The sequence below is a fragment of the Rhinoderma darwinii genome, unplaced genomic scaffold (assembly GCF_050947455.1).
Source record: "Rhinoderma darwinii isolate aRhiDar2 unplaced genomic scaffold, aRhiDar2.hap1 Scaffold_130, whole genome shotgun sequence".
Classification (NCBI taxonomy): domain Eukaryota; kingdom Metazoa; phylum Chordata; class Amphibia; order Anura; family Rhinodermatidae; genus Rhinoderma; species Rhinoderma darwinii.
The window spans coordinates 3,481,629-3,493,391 of record NW_027461962.1 but is presented as its reverse complement, the minus strand read 5'-3'; positions in this window follow the sequence as shown (position 1 = coordinate 3,493,391).

The window sequence follows — 11,763 nt, the reverse complement described above, 5'->3', positions numbered from 1 at the left end:
CGGTGGTTGTGTAATTTCTACGACTGAAGCAGCGCCGTTGGTCCCGTTTTTCCTACTCCCAAATTGTACTAATGACGGGGTAGGGAGACAGACAGGTGAGCCCTAATCTACCCGCCACTCAGTCCCTGCCTACTTGCACGGCGCGTCCTAGGCGACGGCGTACAACCGGTCGACGGTCCCTACGCTCAATATGTGCACGACAGACAAACAGACAAGGCCCAAGGCAACACAGTGAGCAACAGGCGTAGTGAACGAGCTGAGTCAAACCAGGAGTGTACGAGGTACCAAACTCAGAGCAGGAGTGTAGTCAGTAAAGCCAGGGTCAAAATGAAGCAAGGTCAATAATAATAGCAGGAGCAGCAGAGCCAGGAAACAGGAAAGAATCACAGGCAAAGACAAGCAGGAAATGAAGGTATAAATAGACTGAGGGCGGGAGCTAGAACCATCTGGCCAGGCTGTGATAGGTTCTCCCACTCCTGAGCCTACCACCCCTAGTGGTAGCAGATCAAGTCACTCTATCAGACCTAGGAGCAGGTGCAGACTGATTAACCACGGGCGTCGACACAGAAGCTGTGTCTGGCAGATCCTTTACAGTACCCCCCTTTTATGAGGGGCCACTGGACCCTTTCTAGGTGGACCTGGCTTATTGGAGAACCGAAGATGGAACCTCCTGAGCAATATACCGGCGTGAACATCCCGGGCGGGTACCCAAGTGCTCTCCTCAGGCCCATATTCTCTCCAGTGGACCAGGTACTGGAGGGAGCCTTGGACCATCCTACTGTCCACAATCTTGGCCACCTCAAATTCTACCCCTTCAGGGGTGAGAAAAGGGACCGGAGGTTTCCTCGAGGTAGCCAAGGATGGGGAGCAGCGTTTCAGGAGGGAGGCATGAAACACGTCGTGTATTCGAAAAGACGGGGGTAACTCCAGTCGGAAGGAGACAGGGTTAAGGACCTCAATGACCTTCTACGGGCCTATATACAAGGGAGCAAATTTTTTGGACAGAACTTTAAGGCGTACATTTTTTGAAGACAGCCACACCAGATCCCCGACCACAAACAAGGGGATAGCAGAACGTCTTCTATCTGCCTGAGTCTTTTGTATGCTCTGGAACGCCTCTAGGTTCTTCTGAACCTGGGCCCAGACTGTGCACAGTTCCCGATGAACGACATCTACCTCGGGATTTTTGGAACCACCAGGTGAAACGGAGGAGAACCGTGGATTAAACCCAAAATTACAGGAAAAGGGGGAGACCCCTCACGAGTTACAGACCCGGTTATTAAGGGAAAATTCGGCGAGGGAAATGAAGGAGACCCAATCATATAGACAGTCTGAGATAAAACACCTTAAATATTGTTCTAGAGACTGATTAGTCCTCTCGGTTTGGCCATTAGTTTCAGGATGGAAGGCTGAGGAGAAGGACAGATCAATCTCCAACTTTTTACAGAAAGCTCTCCTAAACAATGAAACAAATTGGACCCCTCTGTCAGAAAGAATATTGACAGGAACCCCATGGAGACGCAGGATGTGTTTGACAAACAAGGTAGCTAACGTCTTAGCATTGGGTAGTTTCTTGAGGGGCACAAAGTGGCACATCTTACTGAAGCAGTCTACTACAACCCACACCACCGACTTGCCTTGAGATGGAGGCAGATCGGTGATAAAATCCATGGAGATATGGGTCCAAGGTCTCTGGGGAATGGGCAAAGATCATAGTAAGCCCGCTGGTCGGGACCTGGGAGTCTTGGACCTAGCACAAATTTCACAAGCGGCGGCGTATGCCTTAACGTCTTTAGGCAACCCAGGCCACCAATAGTTTCTGGCAATGAGGTGCTTGGTACCCAGGATGCCTGGATGCCCAGATAGTACAGAGTCATGATTTTCCCTGAGTACCCTTAGCCGGAATTGCAGGGGAACAAACAGCTTGTTCTCAGGAAGGTTCCCGGGAGCTGAACCTTGATCAGCCACAATTTCGGAGAATAAGTCAGAATCAACAGAGGAAAAGATTATACCTGGGGGCAAAACACAAGCAGGATCTTCCTCCGAAGGGGGGCTGGCCATGAAGCTACGCGACAGAGCATCAGCTTTAATATTTTTAGACCCAGCCCTATAGGTGACCAAAAAGTTGAATCTAGTAAAAAACAACGCCCATCGAGCTTGTGTCGGGTTTAGCCTCCGGGCAGATTCTAGGAAAACCAGCTTCTTGTGGTCGGTAAGGACCGTTACCTGGTGCCTAGCCCCCTCCAGGAAGTGGCGCCACTCTTCAAATGCCCATTTAATGGCTAAGAGTTTGCGGTTGCCAATGTCATACTTACTCTCAGTGGGCGAGAACTTCCTGGAGAAGTAGGCACAGGGACGGAGATGGGTGAGGGACCTGGTACCCTGGGACAAGACAGCACCCACTCCCACCTCGGAGGCGTCAACTTCCACGATGAATGGCTCCATTTGGTTTGGCTGAATCAGCACTGGGGCCGACATAAAGCTCTTCTTAAGGACCTCAAAAGCCTGGACGGCCTCCGGAGGTCAGTGGAGGAGATCAGCACCTTTGCGAGTAAGATCCGTAAGAGGCTTAGCGATGGCCGAGAAGTTAGCAATAAATCTCCTGTAATAATTAGCAAACCCCAGGAAGCACTGTAACGCCTTCAGGGAGGCAGGTTGGACCCATTCAGCCACAGCCTGAACCTTGGCAGGGTCCATGCGGAATTCATTAGGAGTGAGGATTTGACCCAAAAATGGTATCTCCTGCACCCCAAACACACATTTTTCGGTTTTAGCAAAGAGTTTGTTTTCCCGAAGGGCCTGGAGCACCTTCCTGACATGCTCAATGTGGGAGGAACAGTCCTTGGAAAACACAAGTATGTCATCAAGGTACACTACAAGAAATACCCCCAGGTAGTCTCTTAAAATCTCATTTATGAAATTCTGGAAGACCGCGGGAGCATTACACACAGTGCCGCACCTACCATGAGGCGAGGTGAGCCGACAGCCTCAGGCGGCGCAGCCTAGCTGAAAGTGGGGGGCGGCATTTTGAGCCAGAGACGGATTGGACCGGGGGAAGGGGATTATTTAACTTAGCAGACGTGGCCATCTGTGAGAACACTCCTGTATGCAGCACGCGCCACCAGAGAGGAGCAGGTCTGCAGGAGGAGCTGTCCTCTTCTCAAGCAAGTTACGAGATGCATGAGGTGAGTGGTGGACTGCTGTGAATGCAAGCTACGTCCAATCCCTCTCTCTCCCTTTCGTCTCAAGCAGTCGGGGCAGAGAAGCGGGGGAGAGTTCACAGCCTCAGCGTCTGCAGAGAGGAAGCTCCGTGTCTAGTCTTCCCCTGTGTCCCCTTGCTTCCCTCTCCTGTGCCCTCCTCCTCTCCTGTGTCACTCTCCTGTGTCCCCTTGCTTCCCTCTCCTCTGCCCCCCTCCTCTCGTGTGCTGTGTCCCCCTTTTCTTCTAACAGACCAGCTACTTCTGCAGCCTGTTATATCTGCTGTCCTGGGATGGGGCATGTTGTAAAGCCCCTGCTGCTTCAAGAGTGTGTGTATGAGTGTGTAAATGTTTGTGTGTGTGTGTGTGTGTGTGTGTGTGTGTAAATGTGTGTGTGTGTGTGTGTGTGTGTATATATATATATATATATATATATATATATATATATATATATATATATATATGATTCTCGTCTATATATGAGACTGTCTGCATTAGAGATCCTACATAGAAGGTAAGTGTGTGTATGAGTGTGTAAATGTGTGTGTGTGTGTATATATATATATAATCTGTTTGTATTTGGATATATATGATGCTTGTGTCCATATGATACTGTAAGGACATTCACACATTGTAGTTTTGCAGCAATAATTTTGAAACTGTTTTTGCTGTGCTTTTGTGTAAATAGTGGGAAAACTGATGTGTAGAGTATATAGTGTATATACTGGTATTGTGTGTGTAGACTGTGTAGCAGTATTGTGCGTAGTGTATGTTGCAATATTATAGGCAGTGGCGTAGCTATAGGGGTCGCAATTGCGACCGGGCCCTGAAGCCAGGGGGGCCCGCAGCCCCCCGCACCACATCAATAAAAAGTTACTATAGTAACTCGGGCCGCGGGCCCCTGTTACTATAGTAACTGACAGTACTTACCCTCCTGGTTCCGGAGAGCAGTGGAGGTCCTGACGTCACAGCGCTATGCGCCGCGCACCACATCATGATCCTGGATAGAGTTAGGACAGAGCTTCCGCCGCGGCTGAAGAGGAGGGTAAGATTAATATCCCTGTCTGCTGAAGCTGATAGGTGGGGTCCGACTCCCGGGATCCGCCAATCAACTGTTTTGAAGGGGCCGCAGTGTTCGTACGAGAGCTGCTTCCCCTTCATTACGGTCACTTGATTCAGGTCACACAGTGAATCTGTGTCTGCAATTCACAGTGTGAGCGAGTAAGGGAAATGAAGGGGAAGCAGCTCTTGTACGAGTACTGCGGCCCCTTCAAAACAGCTGATTGGCGGGTCCCGGGAGACAAACCCCGACACATCAGCTATTGATGGCCTATCCTGAGGATAGGCCATCAATGTTTAGGGACTGGACAAGTCCTTTAAGCCTACAATGTAGCAGGCTTAGAGGGCCCATGAGACAGGATCACAGATTGTGTGATGCTGTCTGCTGGGCTCTGTATCTAAGCCAATCACATGGTAGGCTTAGATACATGGCCCATGTGTGATCCTGTCTGATGGGCCCTGTATTACTGTATAAGATTACTGTCTGCTTGACCCTGTATCTAAGCCTACCTTGTGGTAGGCTTAGATACAGGGTCCCACAGACAGTATCACACATGGGCCCTGTATCTAAGCCTAACACATGTGTTACTAATCATTTTTTGTGTGTTTTCTTACACAAGATTTTAGATTCCAGGACTACTTCGATGACGGCTTTTTTTATTATCAATAAAATGGTTAATGAGGGTTGTGTGGTTTATTTTTATTTCAATAAAATATTTTTTCTATGTCTTTGTGTTTTTTTTTTAAACTTTATTACTACCGCCTTCGTAATGGCCGCCGGCTGAATGACCGCATCCATTGCTAAAGCGGGGCTTAGTGTTAGCCGGTGAAGAGGCTAACACTAACCCCCTTTATTACCCCGGTACCCACCGCCACCAGGGGTGCTGGGAAGATCCGAGTACGATCCAGTACTTGACCATCTGTAGTGATGGTCGGGCAATGGGGCGGCCACAGGCTGGGGAAGGCCTTATACAGTGGCCTTATTACCCTGGTAATGCTAGGCTGCTGCTGCTTGATTGTATTTGGCTGGTTATGAAAAATGGGGGGGACCACACGTCATTTAAAAAAAATAAAATACAAAATAATTGGAAAGAACGATGCGGGGTCCCCCCTAATTTTCATAACCAGCCAAATGCAACACAGCAGCGGCAGGCAGCATTACCAGGGTGGTAGGGGCCACTGTTTTTAGCCTTCCCCAGCCTAATACTACCAGCCTGCGGCAGCCCCGGTTTCTGACCGTCACTGCAGATTGTCGGGTACTGGTTCGTACCCGGCTCTTCCCAGCACCCCTGGTGGCGGTGGGTACCGGGCTAATAATGCCTCTGCACCTGCTAACATTAAGCCCCGCCTTAGTAATGGAGGTTGTCAATCATCCAGCGGCCATTACTAAGGCGGTAATAATAAAGTTTAAAAAAGTACAAGCACATAGAAAAAATATTTTATTGAAACAAAAAAACACAACCCCCATTAACCATTTTATTGAGAATAAAAAAACGCTGTCATTGAAGTTGTCCTCGAATCCGACGTAGTCCAACAACCGAACTTGTAAAAAAACACAAACACACAAAAATAATTAGTAACACATAAAAAAGCAAAACAATTATTATTCTTACCTTTCCTGGGTCCAGCGCTGGAGCCGCAATGTCAGCGTGCTGGGCCATGTATCTAATCCAATCATGTGTGATATTGTCTGTTGAGCACCTGTATCTAATCCTATCATGTGTGATACTGTCTGCTGAGCCACAGTATCTAAGGCTGCGTTCACACGACCTATTTTCAGACGTAAACGAGGCATATTATGCCTCGTTTTACGTCTGAAAATAGGGCTACAATACATCGGCAAACATCTGCCCATTCATTTGAATGGGTTTGCCGACGTACTGTGCAGACAACCTGTCATTTACGCGTCATCGTTTGACAGCTGTCAAACGACGACGCGTAAAAATACAGCCTCGTCAAAAGAAGTGCAGGACACTTCTTTCAGACGTAATTTGAGCCGTTCTTCATTGAAGTCAATGAAGCACAGCTCAAAATTTACGGCTGTCAGAGAAGCCTCGCAAAATGCGAGGAGGAGCAATTACGGCTGAAACGAGGCAGCTGTTTTCTCCTTGAAAACAGTCTGTCATTTCAGACGTAAAAGCCTGCTACCGTGTGCACATGCCCTTATCCTATCATGTGTGATACTGTCTGCTGAGCCGCTGTATCTAATTCTATCATGTGTGATACTGTCTGCTGAGCTGCTGTATCTAATACTATCATGTGTGATACTGTCTGCTGAGCTGTGTATCTAATCCCAACATGTGTGAAACTCTGCTGGGCCTTATATCTAATCCTATCATGTGTGATACTGTCTGCTGAGCCACTGTATCTAAACCTATCATGTGTGATACTGTCAGCTGAGCCTTTGTATCTAATCCTATCATGTGTAATACTGTCTGCTGAGCTGTGTATCTAATCCCATCATGTGTGATACTGTCTGCTGGGCCCTATCTCTAATCCTATCATGTGTGATACTGTCTGCTGAGCCACTGTATCTAATCCTATCATGTGTGATACTGTCTGCTGAGCCACTGTATCTAATCCCATTATGTGTGATACTGTCTGCTGAGCTACTCTATCTAAACCTATCATGTGTGATACTGTCTGCTGAGCCACTGTATCTAATCCTATCATGTGTGATACTGTCTGCTGAACCACTGTATCTAATCCTATCATGTGTGATACTGTCTGCTGAGCCAATGTATCCTATCCATAGTTTATAGGGTCGTAGTTCTATAGATTTGCTGTCTCCTATACACACACACACACACACACACACACACACACACATTTTTTGGGTGGACACATATATATTGGGGCTATTTCCCCTGACATTTTTAGTCCTTAGTGACGCCCCCGGCTGCTAGTGCGCATTGTTGGGTCACTTAGGAGACCCAGCAATGCAGCTGAAAGCTGCAGACTGTCGGCCATGAGAAGTTTGCGGGTGGGGGGGACCCAATAAGAACTTTTGCATCGGGGCCCATGAGCCTTTAGCTATGCCCCTGATTATAGGTGTATGCAGTATATAGCGGTATTATATGTGAGTGTAGTATATAGCAGTATAATAGGTGTGCAGTGAATATAATGGTACTATATGTCTAGGGTTATAGCAGTATTTTTTATACAAACGATATGTAGTGGTATTATATGTGTACACACCTATAACACCGCTACATAATGTACAGAGTATAAAGTGATTTGATTAATTATACTTGCAGCATATGTTGGACTCTATATGTACAATATATGGCAGCATTATATATATATACAGTACATGGAGGTATTATTCAGTCACTATGTGGTTATGGTGTGGTGGTATTATTCAGTAACAGTATGGGGGTATTATTCAGTCACTATGTGGTTATGGTGTGGTGGTGTTATTCAGTAACAGTATGGGGGTATTATTCAGTCACTATGTGGTCATGGTGTGGCGGTATTATTCAGTAACTGTATGGGGGTATTATTCAGTCACTATGTGGTTATGGTGTGGAGGTATTATTCAGTAACAGTATGGTGGTATTATTCAGTCACTATGTGGTTATGGTGTGGTGGTATTATTCAGTAACAGTATGGTGGTATTATTCAGTCACTATGTGGTTATGGTGTGGCGGTATTATTCAGTAACTGTATGGGGGTATTATTCAGTCACTATGTGGTTATGGTGTGGAGGTATTATTCAGTAATAGTATGGGGGTATTATTCAGTCACTATGTGGTTATGGTGTGGGGGTATTATTCAGTAACAGTATGGGGGTATTATTCAGTCACTATGTGGTTATGCTGTGGTGGTATTACTCAGTAACAGTATGGGGGTATTATTCAGTAACAGTATGGGGGTATTATTCAGTAACAGTATGGAGGTATTCAGTAACAGTATGGAGGTATTATTCAGTATCAGTATGGGGGTATTATTCAGTCACTATGTGGTTATGGTGTGGGGGTATTATTCAGTAACAGTATGGGGGTATTATTCAGTCACTATGTGGTTATGGTGTGGTGGTATTATTCAGTAACAGTATGGGGGTATTATTCAGTAACTATGTGGTTATGGTATGGTGGTGGCCTAAGACCACCATCCTTCTTCCCTATCAAGAAGAAGCCAGCACCTACCGGAGAAGTAGAGGGGCGAATGTAACCCTTGGGCAGGCATTCCTGGATTACTCTTTCATGGCTTCACGTTCGGGACAAGAGAGATTAAATATCCTACCCTTAGGGAGCTTAGCTCCTGGTACCAAATCGATTGCGCAATCGTATTCTCTATGAGGAGGTAACACTTCAAAGGCTTTTTTAGAAAAAACATCAGCGAAGTCCTGAATAAACTCAGGTAGAGTGTTCACCTCCTCAGGGAGAGAAATAAAATTAACAGAAAAACATGACGTCATGCATTCATTACCCCATTTGGTAAAATCCCCAGTAATCCAGTTAAACGTGGGATTATGCATCTGCAACCAGGGAAGGCCTAAAACCAAATCGGACGATAATCCCTGCATCACCAGTACAGAGCACTGCTCCAAATGCATGGAGCCAACAATGAGTTCAAAAACAGGAGTATGCTGCGTAAAATAACCATTAGCAAGTGGAGTGGAGTCGATACCCACTACCGGGACAGGTTTAGGCAAATCAATCAATAGCATAGCTAGAGACATAGCAAATTCCACAGACATAATATTAGCAGAAGACCCTGAATCCATGAAGGCACTGCCGGTAGCAGACCTACTCTCAAAAGAGACCTGAAAGGGAGGCAAGATCTTATTAGGTTTCATATTTACGGGAAATACCTGTGCGCCCAAGTAACCTCCCCGATGGTCACTTAGGCGCGGAAGTTCTTCTGGCTGCTTATTCTTACGCCTAGGACAGTTGTTTGTCATACCGACAGTAGAAGCAGAGACCATTCTTCCTGCGGAGCTCTCTACGTTGTTGGGGAGACACGGAGGCCCCGAGTTGCATTGGTTCATCCAAGTTTTCCGTGGAAGAGCGAAGCAACGGAACCTCGGGTGCCATCATGGGAGAGCCAGAGGAGAAAGCACAAAAGTATTCAAGTCGTCGTTCCCTGAGAAGTCGGTCAAGACGTACCGCTAAAGCCATAACCTGATCTAGAGAGTCTGAAGAGGGATAGCTAACTAACAGGTCTTTCAGGGCGTTCGCCAGACCCAATCTAAACTGGCACCTCAAGGCAGGGTCATTCCACCGAGAAGCTACACACCACTTCCTAAAGTCAGAACAGTACTCCTCAACGGGTCTCTTACCCTGACGTAAGGTCACCAGCTGACTCTCAGCAAAGGCAGTCTTGTCAGTCTCGTCATATATGAGCCCGAGAGCAGAAAAAAAAAGATCAACAGAGGAAAGTTCAGGGGCGTCAGGAGCCAAAGAGAAGGCCCATTCTTGGGGCCCGTCCTGGAGCCGGGACATAATTATACCCACTCGCAGGCTCTCAGAACCTGAGGAGTGGGGCCTTAGACGGAAATAGAGCCTACAACTCTCCCGAAAGGAGAAAAAAGTATTCCGATCCACTGAGAACCGGTCAAGCAACTTGAGGTGGGGTTCAATAGGTGAGGTGGGGGGCACTACCAGGGTAGCATCACGCTGGTTGCCCCTCTGAGCCAGGGCTTGGACCTGTAGGGAGAGGCCCTGCATTTGCTGAGCCAGGGTCTCAAGGGGGTCCATAGTTGTGTCAGGGACCAGGGTAGAAAAGGTACATGGGTCTGTGATAATGTAATGACGGGGTAGGGAAACAGACAGGTGAGCCCTAATCTACCCGCCACTCAGTATCTGCCTACTTGCACGGCCCGTCCTAGACGACGGCGTACAACTGGGCGACGGTCCCTACGCTCAATATGTGCACGACAGACAAACAGACAAGGGTACACAGAAGCTAAGAGAAATGGGGCAGTTGCCAACGGCAACACCGTGAGCAACAGGCGTAGTGAACGAGCTGAGTCAAACCAGGAGTGTACGAGGTACCAAACACAGAGCAGGAGCGTACTCAGTAAAGCCAGGGTCAAAATGAAGCAAGGTCAATAATAATAGCAGGAGCAGCAGAGCCAGGAAACAGGAAAGAATCACAGGCAAAGACAAGCAGGAAATGAAGGTATAAATAGATGGAGGGCGAGAGCTAGAACCGTCTGGCCAGGCTGTGATAGGTTCTCCCACTCCTGAGCCTACCAGTCAGAGTGGTAGCAGATCGAGTCACTCTATCAGACCTAGGAGCAGGTGCAGACTGATTAACCACGGGTGTCGACACAGAAGCTGTGTCTGGCAGATCCTTTACACCACGTTCCCGTGACCCAATGTGCCATGTCACAGCGTATTCAAATCATGGAAGCGTCCGGTCTACATGACTACCGACCGTCATGGTGTGCAAACCTTAGATAAAAATTTCGACATATAACTAACTAACCTACTAACTAACTAACTAACTAACTAACTAACTAACTAACTAACTCTAAACCTCATAAGGTAATTTTCTTTAGCTATTATACCAGGATGTAGGCGGAGGAGTAGGCTAAGAGAACGGAAAGTGGCCGAGGCGGGAGTTGGGCCAGAGTGAATATGACGTTTGACTGGGGTCTGGGAAGGGGAAGGGGAGAGAGACAGGTGGGAAGGTGGGAGCAGAGGGGAAACATAAAAAAAATAATTAAACTGAATCTACTGCTTTAAAACTGTCAGTCACCAAGTTGCAGAGCTGGCCGCTGCTTCTGGCCCCTGCATGGGTCCCATTCCTTTCTACAAACCAATTACCGCTGATCATAACCTTGATGAGCGGCGGCTGCCCACTTTATTTTACTATTTGGCCAGGCCCCTGACAGTAGTACCAGTGGTACTACCCTGATGGCAGGCCTGTTTGCAGGAGTACTAGCCAACTACGTCACAGATAACCCAAGTTTCAAGACCATGCAAAGTTATGGATTTTTGGCATCACATTAGATATGGGAACAATAAGAATTCTATCAGTAAGTATTCTGCCTGTTTCTTGGCTAATACTCCTAATGCAATTCCTTCTTCTAGCAGATTTTTGAAAGATTCTTTACATGCGGTGCTTGGTTTCGCCACACGTTTGCGATATGTCAATTCATTGTCTAAAATGGTATGAACGTGTCTGGGACATAAACATGAATCTAGAACAACTCCTGCTCCGTAAGATTTGGAGGACACAGTTATACGCTTGATATATGGTGAGCACCTCTGTGTTTTTACCTTTAGCCCTTATGTGTATATAGTGAAACTTTTAGAAGGTTAATCTTTACCCGCTAAGGTGGAAGGGTTGGTTCCAATGCCTAGTTATGGTGGTGTCTGAGGAAATAACGGTCCTTTTAGACGTCCCGATACTGACCATGAAAACCAGCGCCAATCGACGATACAGCGTGTCACAAGGAGCAATCATCGGTAATGTATGGGGGCAAACAATCGTTACTACACCAGACCCCGCACCGATCTGCCAGTCCAGCTGCCTCCGGGCACTGGACAAAAAT